The sequence below is a fragment of the Sturnira hondurensis genome, unplaced genomic scaffold, assembly GCF_014824575.4.
Source record: "Sturnira hondurensis isolate 20B ecotype Veracruz unplaced genomic scaffold, ASM1482457v3 Scaffold0020787, whole genome shotgun sequence".
In the NCBI taxonomy this organism is placed as follows: Eukaryota; Metazoa; Chordata; class Mammalia; order Chiroptera; family Phyllostomidae; genus Sturnira; species Sturnira hondurensis.
The window spans coordinates 1,004,697-1,017,634 of record NW_028093418.1 but is presented as its reverse complement, the minus strand read 5'-3'; the positions used below and the strand labels follow the sequence as shown (position 1 = coordinate 1,017,634).

The 12,938-nt window shown below is 45.5% G+C and overlaps 1 protein-coding gene across 4 annotated transcripts in view; it reads right to left on the bottom strand.

Moving 5' to 3' along the window:
- Positions 1-1,090: 1,090 nt before the first annotated feature.
- Positions 1,091-12,938, bottom strand: part of MOBP (myelin associated oligodendrocyte basic protein) — a 40,923-nt gene continuing 29,075 nt past the window's right edge. For 3 of the 4 annotated variants that reach the window (XR_005064211.1, XR_005064213.1, XR_005064212.1), the window contains 3 exons: positions 10,100-10,307; positions 2,113-2,195; positions 1,091-1,994 (listed from right to left, as the gene is read on the bottom strand). The gene's annotated coding sequence lies outside the window, so the exon portion shown is untranslated. Of the gene's footprint in view, positions 1,995-2,112; positions 2,196-7,860; positions 10,308-12,938 lie in introns of those variants that run through there. The other variant, XM_037030602.1, reaches the window with a different exon arrangement.

The window sequence follows — 12,938 nt, the reverse complement described above, 5'->3', positions numbered from 1 at the left end:
ATTTCTGCAACATTCACTGCATAACACTCCCCAGAACCAACCCTTAAAAGACAAAAGAACACAGTTAGATTATAATACACTTTAGTTATAATATCTGAGGCACATTACATTTAGTTATTTACCAGTTTCCAGAGGGTTTTATTTCCACAGCAGGCAAACATAGAGAATTCAGTAATTTCCAGTTATTAACAGTTCTGTGCTGACATCCCGTTTTTTTACGTGAATTAATACATCCTATGCTCTCTCCTCCCCAGTTTTGCACCCTCGGTCATAACTGTGTGTCTCTGGATGATATGCAGGACAGAGCCCAGCAAGCTCTGAGCGTGAGGTCTGGCTCTGCCCAAATCTGACGTGAACTGAAGATATATTCAGTTTCCGTACTGGGTCCGAGGGGGGCTGGCCCACTAATTGCTGCTTTCTAGGAGTCTGTCATGGCGCCCCTGGTGTCATTCCCGGGAATGTCATGGCCTCAGATAACTCATCGATGGAAATTGTTCATCATAGAGGTTCTCACTTTGTTGTTCATTTAGCACCTGAATTGAGGCAGGGGAAACATTTCTGCCTGGAGGCTGTGGATCTGAATTCCCCTGTCTTTTTATTGCCACAGCCACAGTGACGACATCCCCAAATGAGGAAGCCAAGACACTCAGGCCTCGCCCTCCAGCTGCGTGGGACAGTACTCGGCCTGATTCCTCTTTCGGGGGGGGCGGGGGGCAGGCGTTGGTGTTCTGAACTGTATCTCATACCAGTCTAGTAACTTCCTCCCTACTCTCCGGCATTTCTTCTCACCCCAGCCACACACCTCGAATGAGACTTCTTCCTCTGGCATTGGCTTCATATTCTTACTTGCCACTTAAACTTGGCTGGGTCTGGCTGTGCTCGCTCAAGGACACAGAGCCTTGCCTCGGTAGGGCTTCAGGCACCTGCCTCTGCCTGGCCACCCAGGCTCCCAGCACAGGCCTGCTCTGAACGCCCCCTTTACTCTGAGTTTCCCTCTACCTAACATCCCTCAACATTCTACAACATTCTATTATCTTCTGTGTTTTCCTACCTATTCCTAAAGAAAGGTTGGGGGGTATTCTAATTTTCCCCCCTTTTCCCCATGTCAGAAACCTGCAGGAGTCACAATACGAGCCACACCCAAAAGTGACTCAGACCAGATGTGTTTGTTTTCTGAGACTTGTAACCTTGGAGAGACCCAAGGCTGATTCATCACCCATTATCTCTCCAAAAACATTTGTGTTGGGCTAATGTTGTTGACCATGTCTAGATAGCTTTTAATTTCTATTATTTCTTCAAACCAAGAATTATTTCAAATCTTTTTGATTTCCACAAGGACTGATATTTCTTGGACAGCCTTTTGTTTTGTTATCATTTTAAGAACTCTGTTGCATCAGAGAGAAAGTGTGAGATCTTATTGTTTCTGTTTATTTGGCGATGACAGTATTGCAGGTTGTTCGAATTTTTGCATGCAGCACCATATTGCATTTGCCATCTGCCATTTGGTTTTTTAATTTTGTTTTCCAAGTTCATTTACCTGGTATAGGTATATATGATTCACTTGTTTTAGCTGCTGTTTAGAATTTTATTTATGAATATACTGTTACTGATTCATTCTTTCTCTTATTGGTGGATATTTTGATTAATTTCTTTCTGTGTCTCTCTCTTCCTCTTTCTTTTCCAATGGCTTCACTAACCAGATTTATAGGTGTCTCCTTTTTCTATGCATACAAGTGTTCTCTAGGATGGGTGCCGAAAATCATAAGTGTTTGATCACAGTCTACATAACATGCTGCTTTGCTAGTATCCCCAGACTTCACCCCAAAGGTGTTGTAATAGTTTACAAATTCTCATTAGGAGTTTATGAGAATTTTCCCCACATCCTTGCCAACACTAGATAATTTTTAGTTTTTGCCATTATGATGGTGGTACAATATCTTTTTTGCATATCCCTGAAGAAAGACATGTATCTTCATTTTGAAGAAACTTGAGTCCTAAGAAAAATAAATAAAAATAAGCCCATGTTTAGTGTCATCATATTGAAACTTGAGAATACCAAAGCCAAAGGAGAATAATTTTTGAATAACCAAAGGGAAAATACAATTTACTTACAACGGAAGGCAAGAAGAATGACGGCAGATTTCTCATTGACAATTACAGAGGACGGAAGATGATAGGGTGGTACCTTCAAAATGCTGTGGGGAGGAAAGAACCTGTCAAGCTAGAATTCTGTATTATTCTCCCAGTGCTTTTATCTGTGAATTCTCCACTGGCCTCCCCCACCTTCTTTAGAAATAGATACTGTCCCTTGACCAAAGGGATAGGTAGGTATCTGAGGCTGGCCAAGTCCTAGAAATCTGTGCCCTCCGGTCACAGAATTGGCACATGAAGGCACATAAACCAAGAGCCCTAGACACTCAGCCCCTCCATGTGCATGATTTTAATATACATTTTATTTGTATTGGCCCCCTGCATCTGAGAGTCCAGAGAGGAAGCTTTTCATGGAAGAAAGAAAAACATTGGTGTGGTCAGGGAGGGGACCCCAAGCAGTGGTTTCCGGCCGAGCTGAGAAGGAGCCTGCCAGACAAAGGGTGGGGATGTGTGGGGGTTTTTTTTAAAGATTTTATTTATTTATCTTTAGAGGAGAAGGGAAGGAGAGAGGGAGAGAAATATCAATGTATGGTTGCCTCTCATGTGTCCCCTGCTGGGAACTGGCCTGCAACCCAGGCATATGCCCTGACTGGGAATCTAACCTCAATCCTCTGGTTCACAGGCTCTCACTCAATCCATTAAGCTACACCAGCCAGGGCAACATGTTTTGGGCAGAGAACAGAAAGGGCAAAGGCCAAATGCGGAAGGAGGAGGGTGGCAGGGTGTCTGGGGAGCTGGGGTAGAGCAGTGTGGACGGGAGCAAGGCTCCCAGCTCTTCCTTTGGACTCCAGCTTTTCTATCATTCGGACCCCAGGAGCTCTCCAAAGGGAAGCTTACACCAGAAAAACAGGGAACGTATCACATGAGAACCTAGATTCAAGTATTTGACTAATGACTTTTGGAGATCTGAGACAACGCAAGTAATAGCAAATTAAAACTGTAGGTGAAAGAAAGTTAAGGGGGTAGATTCAGCGATGATACAACCATCCTAAGGCAGGTGAACATATCTGCAAGTCACAAGGGTATCGTGGCACCAGGCCATTTGGGGAAGTGAAGAAAACCAGGATTGGAGAGAGCTGGAGTCAGAATGCATCTGGCTGTGGGTCAGCAGCCCTATCGAGGGCCATTCTTAGTCCCCTGTCAGTGGGTTCTGCATGAGTCAAAATGATGCTGGTTTGAGCAGAATCTGTTAGCACCTGGGGATAGGATCTGGAGAAGGTAGTGAAGATGGTGTGAAGCCCAGAGCAATGAAAGTGAAGAAAGATTAATAGTAGCTGTACCAGAAATCTGAAAGCCAAGATCTTTTGTAGATTTAAACTATATAAATACAGATGAGTAAGGGAAAGAGATGGAAGACCAGGGTGGAAAGAAGGGTGGCAGCTGGAGGGCACCCAGGGGCAGCTGGAGGGCACCCAGGAGCTAGAGTGAAGAGAAAACTATGGTCCCTTCTGCCCCTGGCTCTTCCTGTCCTCCCAGCACTTCCTACTGAGATCGGTGAGCAAATCAGAGAAGATCTCAAGGCTCAGAAGATGTGGCTTAGAAAAATAATGGAGTTGACATTCTGAGTAAGTATGTTATACAGCTGAAGCCACTTGATCTTGATTTTTGCATTAGAGGAGAAAAATCTTAGGGGGAAAATGGACAGGATTGTTTTAAAAATAGTTGGCAGATCACCATAGTAAGAAGATGAAAAGTCAGAGAAGTCAGATGGTACCAAAACCCACATTACCAAGAGTTAAAGATAATAGACATCATTTACATTCCAAGCCGGATAATGAGGTGTCAGCAAGACGTCAGCTGGGGGAAGAGGGGAGGAGTTGGGGAATGATTCTTTTTTTTACTGTTTGCAGCCAAAGCTTTGGTTGAAAATAAATGTAAAATCTTGCAGCTGGCAGTAAAGATCCTTAATGATCTCCATCAGTTGAAAACTAAGACTGTTAAAGGGCCAGACTCAGAAAGCTTACAGGACAGAAGAGAAAGAACAAGAGCTGTTGTCTGCAGAAGGCGCTGTTCACAGAGAATTTAAGAAATTGGGGGGTGAATTATAGTGGAAACAGATTATGTAAAACTCTGTTGCATCCCTGTGCTGAAAAAAGAAATCCCCAGACGCCATGCTTCATCTTTTTGATGTATCAGGATTTCTTCCTGTACAGAAGAGAGACGCAGCCTACCTAAGACAGAAATTGCAGGTAGCAAGCTTGAAGAGTATTGTATTTCAGAGATTTCAAAACCAGAACCAAATCCGGAGAAATGTACTAAATAACTCCCATCAGCAAGAGGTCCTGGAAACCAGACTGGCTCCCGTGGAATACTCCTGGTGCGTGCTGGGTACCGTACCTATCACCTTTTTGCTATGGAAGAGGCATGCCTAGAAGTGAGTGAGTTGTCGGTGGGCTTGCACATAGGTACAGAGACATATGAGGTATCAGGAAAAACCTTACCCTCTAAGCTGCGTGCAAACTTGATTTAATTGCGGAAAAGTTGTCAGAATGTCTTTTGGGTCCCCTACCCTTGGATGACAGACTACCCAACCCTCCTTGATGGAGGACACAAGAGGGATAGCTCCATTTTATTACTAATCAAATAAATCTGCCTGGAGGTTAACATAGAGCTGTTCATAGACCACCAACTGGGCCAAGGGACTTCTTCAATCTGATAAAATTATCTGCCTCTAATACTGGCCCCCATGTGGCTTCATTAATAGAGTGGCCCAGCCCTGGCCAGGTGTCTCAGTTAGTTGGACTGTCATCCTGGTCCACCAAAAGGTTGCAGACTGGATTCCCGATCAGGACACACACCTAGGTTATGGTTTCGGTACCCAGTCAGGGGCATACGGGATACAACCGATTGATGTTTCTCTGTTACATTAATGTCTCTCTCCCTTTCCCAAGGGCAATCAACAAGCATATCCTCAGGTGAGGATTTTTTTTAGTGGCCCCAAGAGCTTGCTTGCCCTTTCTGCAGCAAGGGCTGGTTTGGCTAATCCCGATGCCAACAACTTCCTCTTTGTCAGGAACACCTGTCATGAACTCAGCACAGACAGGACCCCTATTGCCATCAGTCACTTCTGAAGCATGGGCCCAGACGCTCTAGCCCACCTCTCCTTCCTGGTGAACTTACATCCCCCCTACAAAGAAAACTTTAGAAACTTAGACCCTCTTCCCGTAGGAGAGTACCTTTCTCCTGGATTAGTTGAGATTTTCTTTCTTTCTACAGAATACGTCCATCTTCCGGGTCTAGAGAGAAGGCCTCCAGCCTCCGGAGGTGCCATCCTTGGGTCCCACAGGCTCCCAGCCCCGGGTTCTAAGGAAACTGTTGGGACAGTTCATGTACTTCCAATGTGAATGTGGCTTTGGTCATCAGATTTAACACATTTTTAGAACTTAGTTTTACTTGTTAGGAGATCTTTTTTTGAGCCAAATGATTCAAATCTGCTAGATATTTTATTTGCTATGAAGGCTCCCACTTTAGCTGTGGTCTTGCATTTTTCTCCACTCTCCTCAAACCTAGTTTATGCCTTATCAGTGTAGTTTATATAGTTAATGTAGCATCCGCAACAGGAATGGATTTTTAGTACCATGTGAGTGTAATATACTTTCATGTAAATTTGTTTATAAGTAAAAGTATAAATGTAATTACCAGGAATGTTTGTTAATCTGTGGTCTTTTGCTCAGCCATACTTTGAATAAACCTAGACAGTGAATTGAAAATCAGAACAGTCACTTTGTGGTAGGCGAATTGTTTCCTAAGAGGAAATAAGTAATCACTAAACTATTACCAATCAACTAAACCCAAATATGTGATACAATGCCAAATAGTACACTCTTCAATGCAATAAGTCACTTAGAAGATCACTAACATTCTATCAGTATTTGCTTTCAGTCATGAAGGTGCAGACTGTCAGATTCTCTTTCCCCAATGGAACCGATGATCTCTATAAAACTAGAGATTAACATAGACCCTAAAAACTGCCTTAGATGATGTGAAATTGTGGGCAGGGGCCTGTTGGCTTCACCTCCCTCTCCTATCATAAGGTGGCATCCCCAAGTATTCCAGAGCTCCACCAGTTCTGATTGGAAACTTCTGGATTGCAACATTATGGCAGCAAGGTCAAGGTCATGGTTTCAATGGCCATGGGGGCCATGACCAACCTCTCCCATTTATAAATGTGAAACAGTCTGTGGTATAGGATGGACGCGTAGTCCATGCTCAATAAAAAAGAAGCTATTTTTATCACTCTCCTTCCCCAGCATCCCCACAGGTGTGTAGCTGTTGTACAAATAAGAGTGAGTATGAAAAATTTCTCCAAATCACAACTCTGCACCCTACTGTTGGGTTGACAGAATCATCTTGGCCCATCAAGAACACTTCATTTTGTTCAAGCAGAAGTAGTATCATCTAGTGGTGTTATTAATGGGACTGAGACATGTGCAATGGAGTCAGGCAGGAAGCCCTTCTAGGACCTTCCAGGAGTGAGTTTGCACATTTCTCTAACGTTAGAACCGCAGCTCAGATGACATTCTGCAAAATGCTCTCTCAGCACAGCCCCCCCTCACAGTGAGCTGTCAGAAATTTCACAGCTTCCCATAGTGAAAGCTGCCTTGTGATTGATTCTTCATTCCTTGGGGAGATTAAATTCTGCCTTTCTTTCTCCAACTCTCTTTCGTCTTCCATCAGAGACCATATGTGTCCCAAGTTCAATCTGAAATTTACGTCTAAATATAAAGTTGTAGACAAGGACTTAGTGGCAAAATACCGCCTCAAACTGTAAATTAATTAATTAGCTAATGAATTACATTGATCTGGAGGAAGTTTTTTTGAGTAGATTTCAAAGACCTGGGATGAAGTGATTTCCCTATACTCCTCTCCACTGTTCTCATCTCTGACCCCAACACTAGCAGCCCTCATTGTGAACTGGCCGCTCACCTCCTACGTCAAGAGAAAATCAAAGCCCCAGGTAGGGATGGACTCAAGCTCCTGCCACTGACCCTGCAAACCCACCAGAGTGTACACTCCTTTTCTTCTTCCCTTTTCTCCCCAATGAAAAGCAACGCCTCTAATCCATGCCAAATCCCCTCATCTGTTCCCTGAACGCCCCCTTCCACATCCTCAGTTCTTGAATCCATCAATTAATCTCCCCCTCATTCTTTTTTTATTAAAGATTTTATATATTTCTTTTTAGATAGAGAGGAAGGGAGGGAGAAAGAGAGGGAAAAATCAATGTGTGGCTGCCTCTCACACACCCTGTACTGTGGACCTAGCCTGCAACCCCGATATGTGCCCTGACTGGGAACTGAACCAGTGACCCTTTGGTTCACAGGCCCACACTCAACCCACTGAGCTATACCAACCAGGGCTCTTCCTCATTCTCTACACACCTTCTCTGCTGCCTTCTTCCCAGTAGCATTCACCACTCTCAAGTGTCTCCTGAGTTCACAGAAAACTCCAGCTCTTGCCCTATCCTACTTCCCTTCATGGTCAACCTGAGTTCAAGGGGTTGCATCCACCTTCACGAATTCCTGTTCCTCACCTTCCATTTGCTCCATGCAGAGGGTGGGCCTACAAAGTCACTAAATATCCCTTGTAACTAAATAAAATAGACACGTTTGACTCTCTAAAAGTCGCTCAATTTTTGAAAAATTACTTCTATTTTTTAAAAAACAACAAACAAGCAACTCTTCAGTCAACAAGTATTTATTGAGTTCTTACTAGTGCCAGGAACTGAGGGTGTAGCAGTAAACAGATGTTGGCAATCCTGAAGTTCACATTAGGAGGGGAAGGGAAGCGAAGCAATAAACAAGAGCAGAAATGAACAAGACAGTTCCACAGGGTAATAAGTGCTGTGAAGATAAACAAACTAGAGTGATGGGCTAGAGCGTAACCATGGAAACCATTCTGAGCTTCCAAGGGAAGTGGCTCTGAGATGATACATGAGCTGAAGGCATGAATGCAAAGATCTTAGGCCAGAGCGTGACAGGCAGAATGAACAAAGACAGAGACCCAAGGGGGGGCACAAGCACCGAGTAGATAGGACAACATCTTGTTTACAAGTACAGAAGGAGAGGACGGAAAGAAGGCAAGAAAGTGTGGTCTTGCTGGGTAGGGAAAGGGCACCTGAGTCACAAGAGAGTGAGCCAAGCCTGCAAGAACTCCATGAGCCCTTTACCCTCATGGCTCCACAGCCCCTCCAGCCCTAGGCAGGAAAGTGTTGGGGGAGGTGGGAAGGAGTAGGGGAAGTAGCTATTGCCTGCATCTTTCACCCTGAACCACAACAAACAAACCAGCCAAGCTTGAGCTTGTAGAAGCTGGGGTAGCTTCTGGAGTGGGCCCTGCTGGAGCCTGAAGAGAGATGGATTCACCCCAACCCCTCTCCTTCTGGCTCCTGCCTCTAAGCTGAATAAGGAAAAGGGGCTCCTACAAGGCTACTGCTCGGCACATAAAGTAATCCTAAGTCAAGGACAAGCCCAGGGGGGAGTGTATTAGAGTTCAATATTTTCTGGTGGTCAGCTGAAGTGGTCAGGGTTCTCGGTGGGCATGGAACCAACATGGGACTTGGAGGGACTCTCCAGTATTTATGTGTGGCAGAGAAAACTGAAAAAGCAAAGCTGTTCTCCCAAAGCCAAGTTTCATAACCTAATGCACAGCTAACACACACACATCAATCCACAAGATGACCTGAGAGTCCTCCGCTTAACCTGTGGGCAAACTCCCTCCCTGAGGCATGTGTATCTGTGTAAGGGTGTGGGGGAACCAGGATAGACAGGAGAGGGGTGGGTAGTTTCTATGGCAGTGACGGAGAGCCCATACCAAGACCAGAGTCTTTCCCAAGAGTCCAGGGCTCCTATAGTGAGATTAAAACAGAGAGCAGAGCTGGGAAGCCAACCCCTAATCCTGCTCCGTTATGATGGGGACTGGTCCTGCACACACACTTGAATGGCCTCCTGCCCAGGGAGAGAAGTCTTGGCTGCGTAATCTCCCCTAACTCACCCCTCCCACCAGCTTAATCCTCCTCTCCCCCAAGGCAGGCTCTGCTTACTTTCTCTCCTGATCCCACTACTGTATCACAGGGCGATGTGAAGGGGTCCAGCAGAGGAAAGCATGGAGGGGCCAGGCCTCCATCCTCCCCCAGGCACTGGCTACTGTGGCCTGGAAATAGCCACTCTCTGAGCACACCTTCTGGTCCTGTGACAGTGCCCAGGGGCCACCTGCCCGCTTAGCAGAGTGAGGAGGCGGGAAAGCAGCATGTCCTACTTCGTGGAGGGCCCATCTCAGCAGCCCTGATTCCAGGACCCCCAGGAGAGGGGGTGGGAGTAGGGCATCACGAATGAGGCCAGTAACCTGCCCAAAGCAATGAATTCTGAAGTTGAGACCATCCAGATGGACTGGACAAGCTCAAAAGCAGAGCCTTACTTAGAGTATCTGCTGTCACTCAGGCTGGGACCAGGAGGAGACAGTCACAAATCCCCACGTGAGGTTGGAGACAGGGGCTTGGGGAGTGGGAGAGGGCCGCTTTCTCGTGCATTTTCTCTTAGCCTCTGACACAGTACATTGGCTACAGCTGACATGTGCACTGAGACAATGCTGACCCTCCCTGGGAATATCTTTGCATTTCTGGCTTATGTGACAGCCTATTATTTTACTCAGAAAAGAACATGGGTCTTCTCCAGAGCCAAGAGTGCCTCAGACTGTGGGCTAGTACAGGGAACTCATTATAAAGAAGAAGGTCAAGGACCTAAACGATTTCAAGGATCTGCAACAGAAAGCCAGGGACAGAAAGGAAGAGAGCTTGGACAACACACGGGCTGGTGGTGGAGCCACCCCGATCCAAAGAACCAGGGAGAGAAAGGACTGCAGGTGACTCCAGAAGAGCCACACACTGAGTTCTGGAGCCCGAGGGGCACTGCTGGGACCCACCGGCTGGAGCCTAACACAGAGATGCCCCTCTCACCTCCAGGCAGGCTGCCCGGCGGCCCCTGTGCCACGGAGACCTTGGGCATCAGCGGGCGTCTGCCTCTGCACCATGTTCAAAACCGGACAGCTCGCCCAAGGTCGCAGGGGTCAGGAAGCAGCGGGTCCTGGAGCTGAGGCCATCCATTCAGTTGAAACTCCTCTTCGGTTACTTCTTCCGTGGGGTTGGCTTGAGCCTCCTTTTCAATCTGGTTTGCAAAGAGAAACACAAACATTCGTGACACTGGTAAGTGATGCCTTTCCCTTCACGCGCTCACAGTGTAACCGTGAATGTGTAAACTGCCTTTGAGGTTATCCTTCTTCTGGGAAGTCCTCAGGATCCCTCTCTTTAACTTCTCAATGCTGGTAGTATCTGGCCAAAATAATGTCATATTTTCCTGACCTGATCCTCCAAAACATATTCTTCAAAAGTCCATCTATTCTTACGTGCAATAATTATTGCTTTTCTCTTTCATCATTGCAGATAACTTTTAAACACAGGAAAACACAAAGGAAATCAAAGTACCACCTCCATTCTTATTTTTTTTAATTAGTCATACTGCCCATGAATGTAAAGACACAAATATACACACAAATACATATAGGTTTGCACCCACATTATAAAACTGTGACCGTGTTGACAAGTTCCCATTCTGACAGGGAGCAGACTGTATTCGAAAAGAAAATAAACACCGCGCCCCTGCAAAGGTCTTAGGAAAATGTGGCCCCGAACAAGCATTGCGTGCAAGGTTGTTCTCCGTATCATATTAACTGTGGTTTATTTGTACAGCAGAACTTTATGGGGCCATCTTTGAAATAAGGTTCTATCAAATAGTTTCAGACATCATCAAAGTTCTTGATTTAAAAAAAGTAAGGAAAAAAAGCCAAAGATGCATATATTAAAAATGTGGCATATTTTATACTAAGGACTGAACTTACTGAATCACAGCTTTTCCTATAATTGGCGGAGGGGGTAAAAATTAGAAATAAAATTCATATTCAGGTGTTAACCACAGCATTTTCCAATACCCCAAACTATACACCAAGCTAACCATGTGGACATTTCTAAGACAGGATCAAGGATAAATGAAGAAACAGTTCGGTGAAATTTGCAGAGTGCACTGTAGCCTGGAAGGTTGGAGTGCACTCCTATTGTGTCCTGGATTGCCTCTGTGACCTCCCGACATGAGACGGCCTGTTCATGTCAGAGCCCCACGTAGGTCCTGCTGAATACAAACCCCCGGGGGCGGGGGGGGGGGTAACAGTCGCACAGAAGCCACAGGTTCCAGGCATTGCCCTGTGTCAGGTACCACTGCAATCAGCCACTGTGGCATCTGAGATAACATGAGCACCTAGTTAACTAATCGTCACTTCACGGGCAATGGCAGCCACATTGATGGCTCTAGGGACAGCCACATTGCGCAGCAACAGCCCCCAAATTCCATTTCAACAAGTGGAAGCAACTAAGTTGGGGAGAATCTGCCGGTGGTTAGGGTTAGACAGCACAATGAGCCCATTAAGTAACAGTTCCTATAACATCCACTTACTTAGAATGATAAGAGGATAAACTAAGAGGATATCACTTTACAATGATAACTAATGAGGTATATAACATCCTTATTTTACAGATGGAAAAAATACAGTTTTGAGAGAATAAGTAACTAGGACTGAGAGCTCAGACTCAAACCTGATGCCAGAGTCCTTGCCCTTCCCTCGGGGCCAGACTAGGTGTATTTATAGGTCTCATTCAGCCAATCACATCGGCCAAGCCCGGAGTCAGGCCCTGGAGACAGGAGTGTAAGATAGAGTTCCCACTCCTGACTCTCGTGAACTCTAACAAGGCATCTGCAGTGATGCAGTGGGGATGCCCAGTGAGTCCGGGGAGGAGGCGCGCATCTGCTCAGCAAGAAGGATGAAGGCTTTTAAGTCAAAGAGTTATGCCAAAGCTCCGAACCACTGACAATAATGATGGTCCTTTGGACACAGGAGAGAGGTTCCCTGCTTATGTGAAATATTCCGCACCTCATCCCCACTGACCCGCTCAAATAGGGAAGTAAGTCAGTATGATGCAAAGATCAAGGCCTGCATAAAACATGCTCATCATCTTCTCATAGCCCATCTCAGAAGGGTGAGTTTTGAAGACTGCGCACGTGGCAGAGCAGAAGAGACAAACAGCGCAGACCAGACCCACGTGGGGCTGGGAGAGGGAGCAGCACGGGTCTGCAGCCCACAGACAGGCGACCCTCTCGGGATGGCTCTTCAGGGCCCTAGTTCCCTTCCAGAAGAGTGGGGCCCTGAATGCAAATCCAGTTCCTAGAGTTTCAATAATAATCACCGATAAGCCTCAGGGTGACATCGTCCCTGGTGATCTTGGCAATTACCACAATAATAATCCTAGTAGTGATGAGAACTTCTTCAATTTTTTAAAATCCAAAACACATCCATGCCCATTCATTAGTTTAATGAGAGAGCATGTCAATCAGTGAACCATAAGGAAAGATGAACCCCATCTGGAAATAAGAATTTGAAGAAAGTGTAGGTATAAACCCACACAACCCAACCTAAGGATCTTACCCCTTTCAGTGATCCAGAAAACCAGTTTGTCCAGGACTTAATTTGTTAAAATATTTCTCTAAGAAGCAAATGTTCTAAGTGAAATTGCTTTTTAAACCACATACAAACCTAAGCCTACAGATTAAAAGTAAAAAGTAAAATTGTCCCTATTCTTAGTTGACATGAATGTTAATGTAGAAAATCCCAGTCTATCGCCCCAAAAATGGTAGAATAAGTGAGCATGATCTTTAGCAAGATCACAGGATACACCAGTGCTATACAAAAAT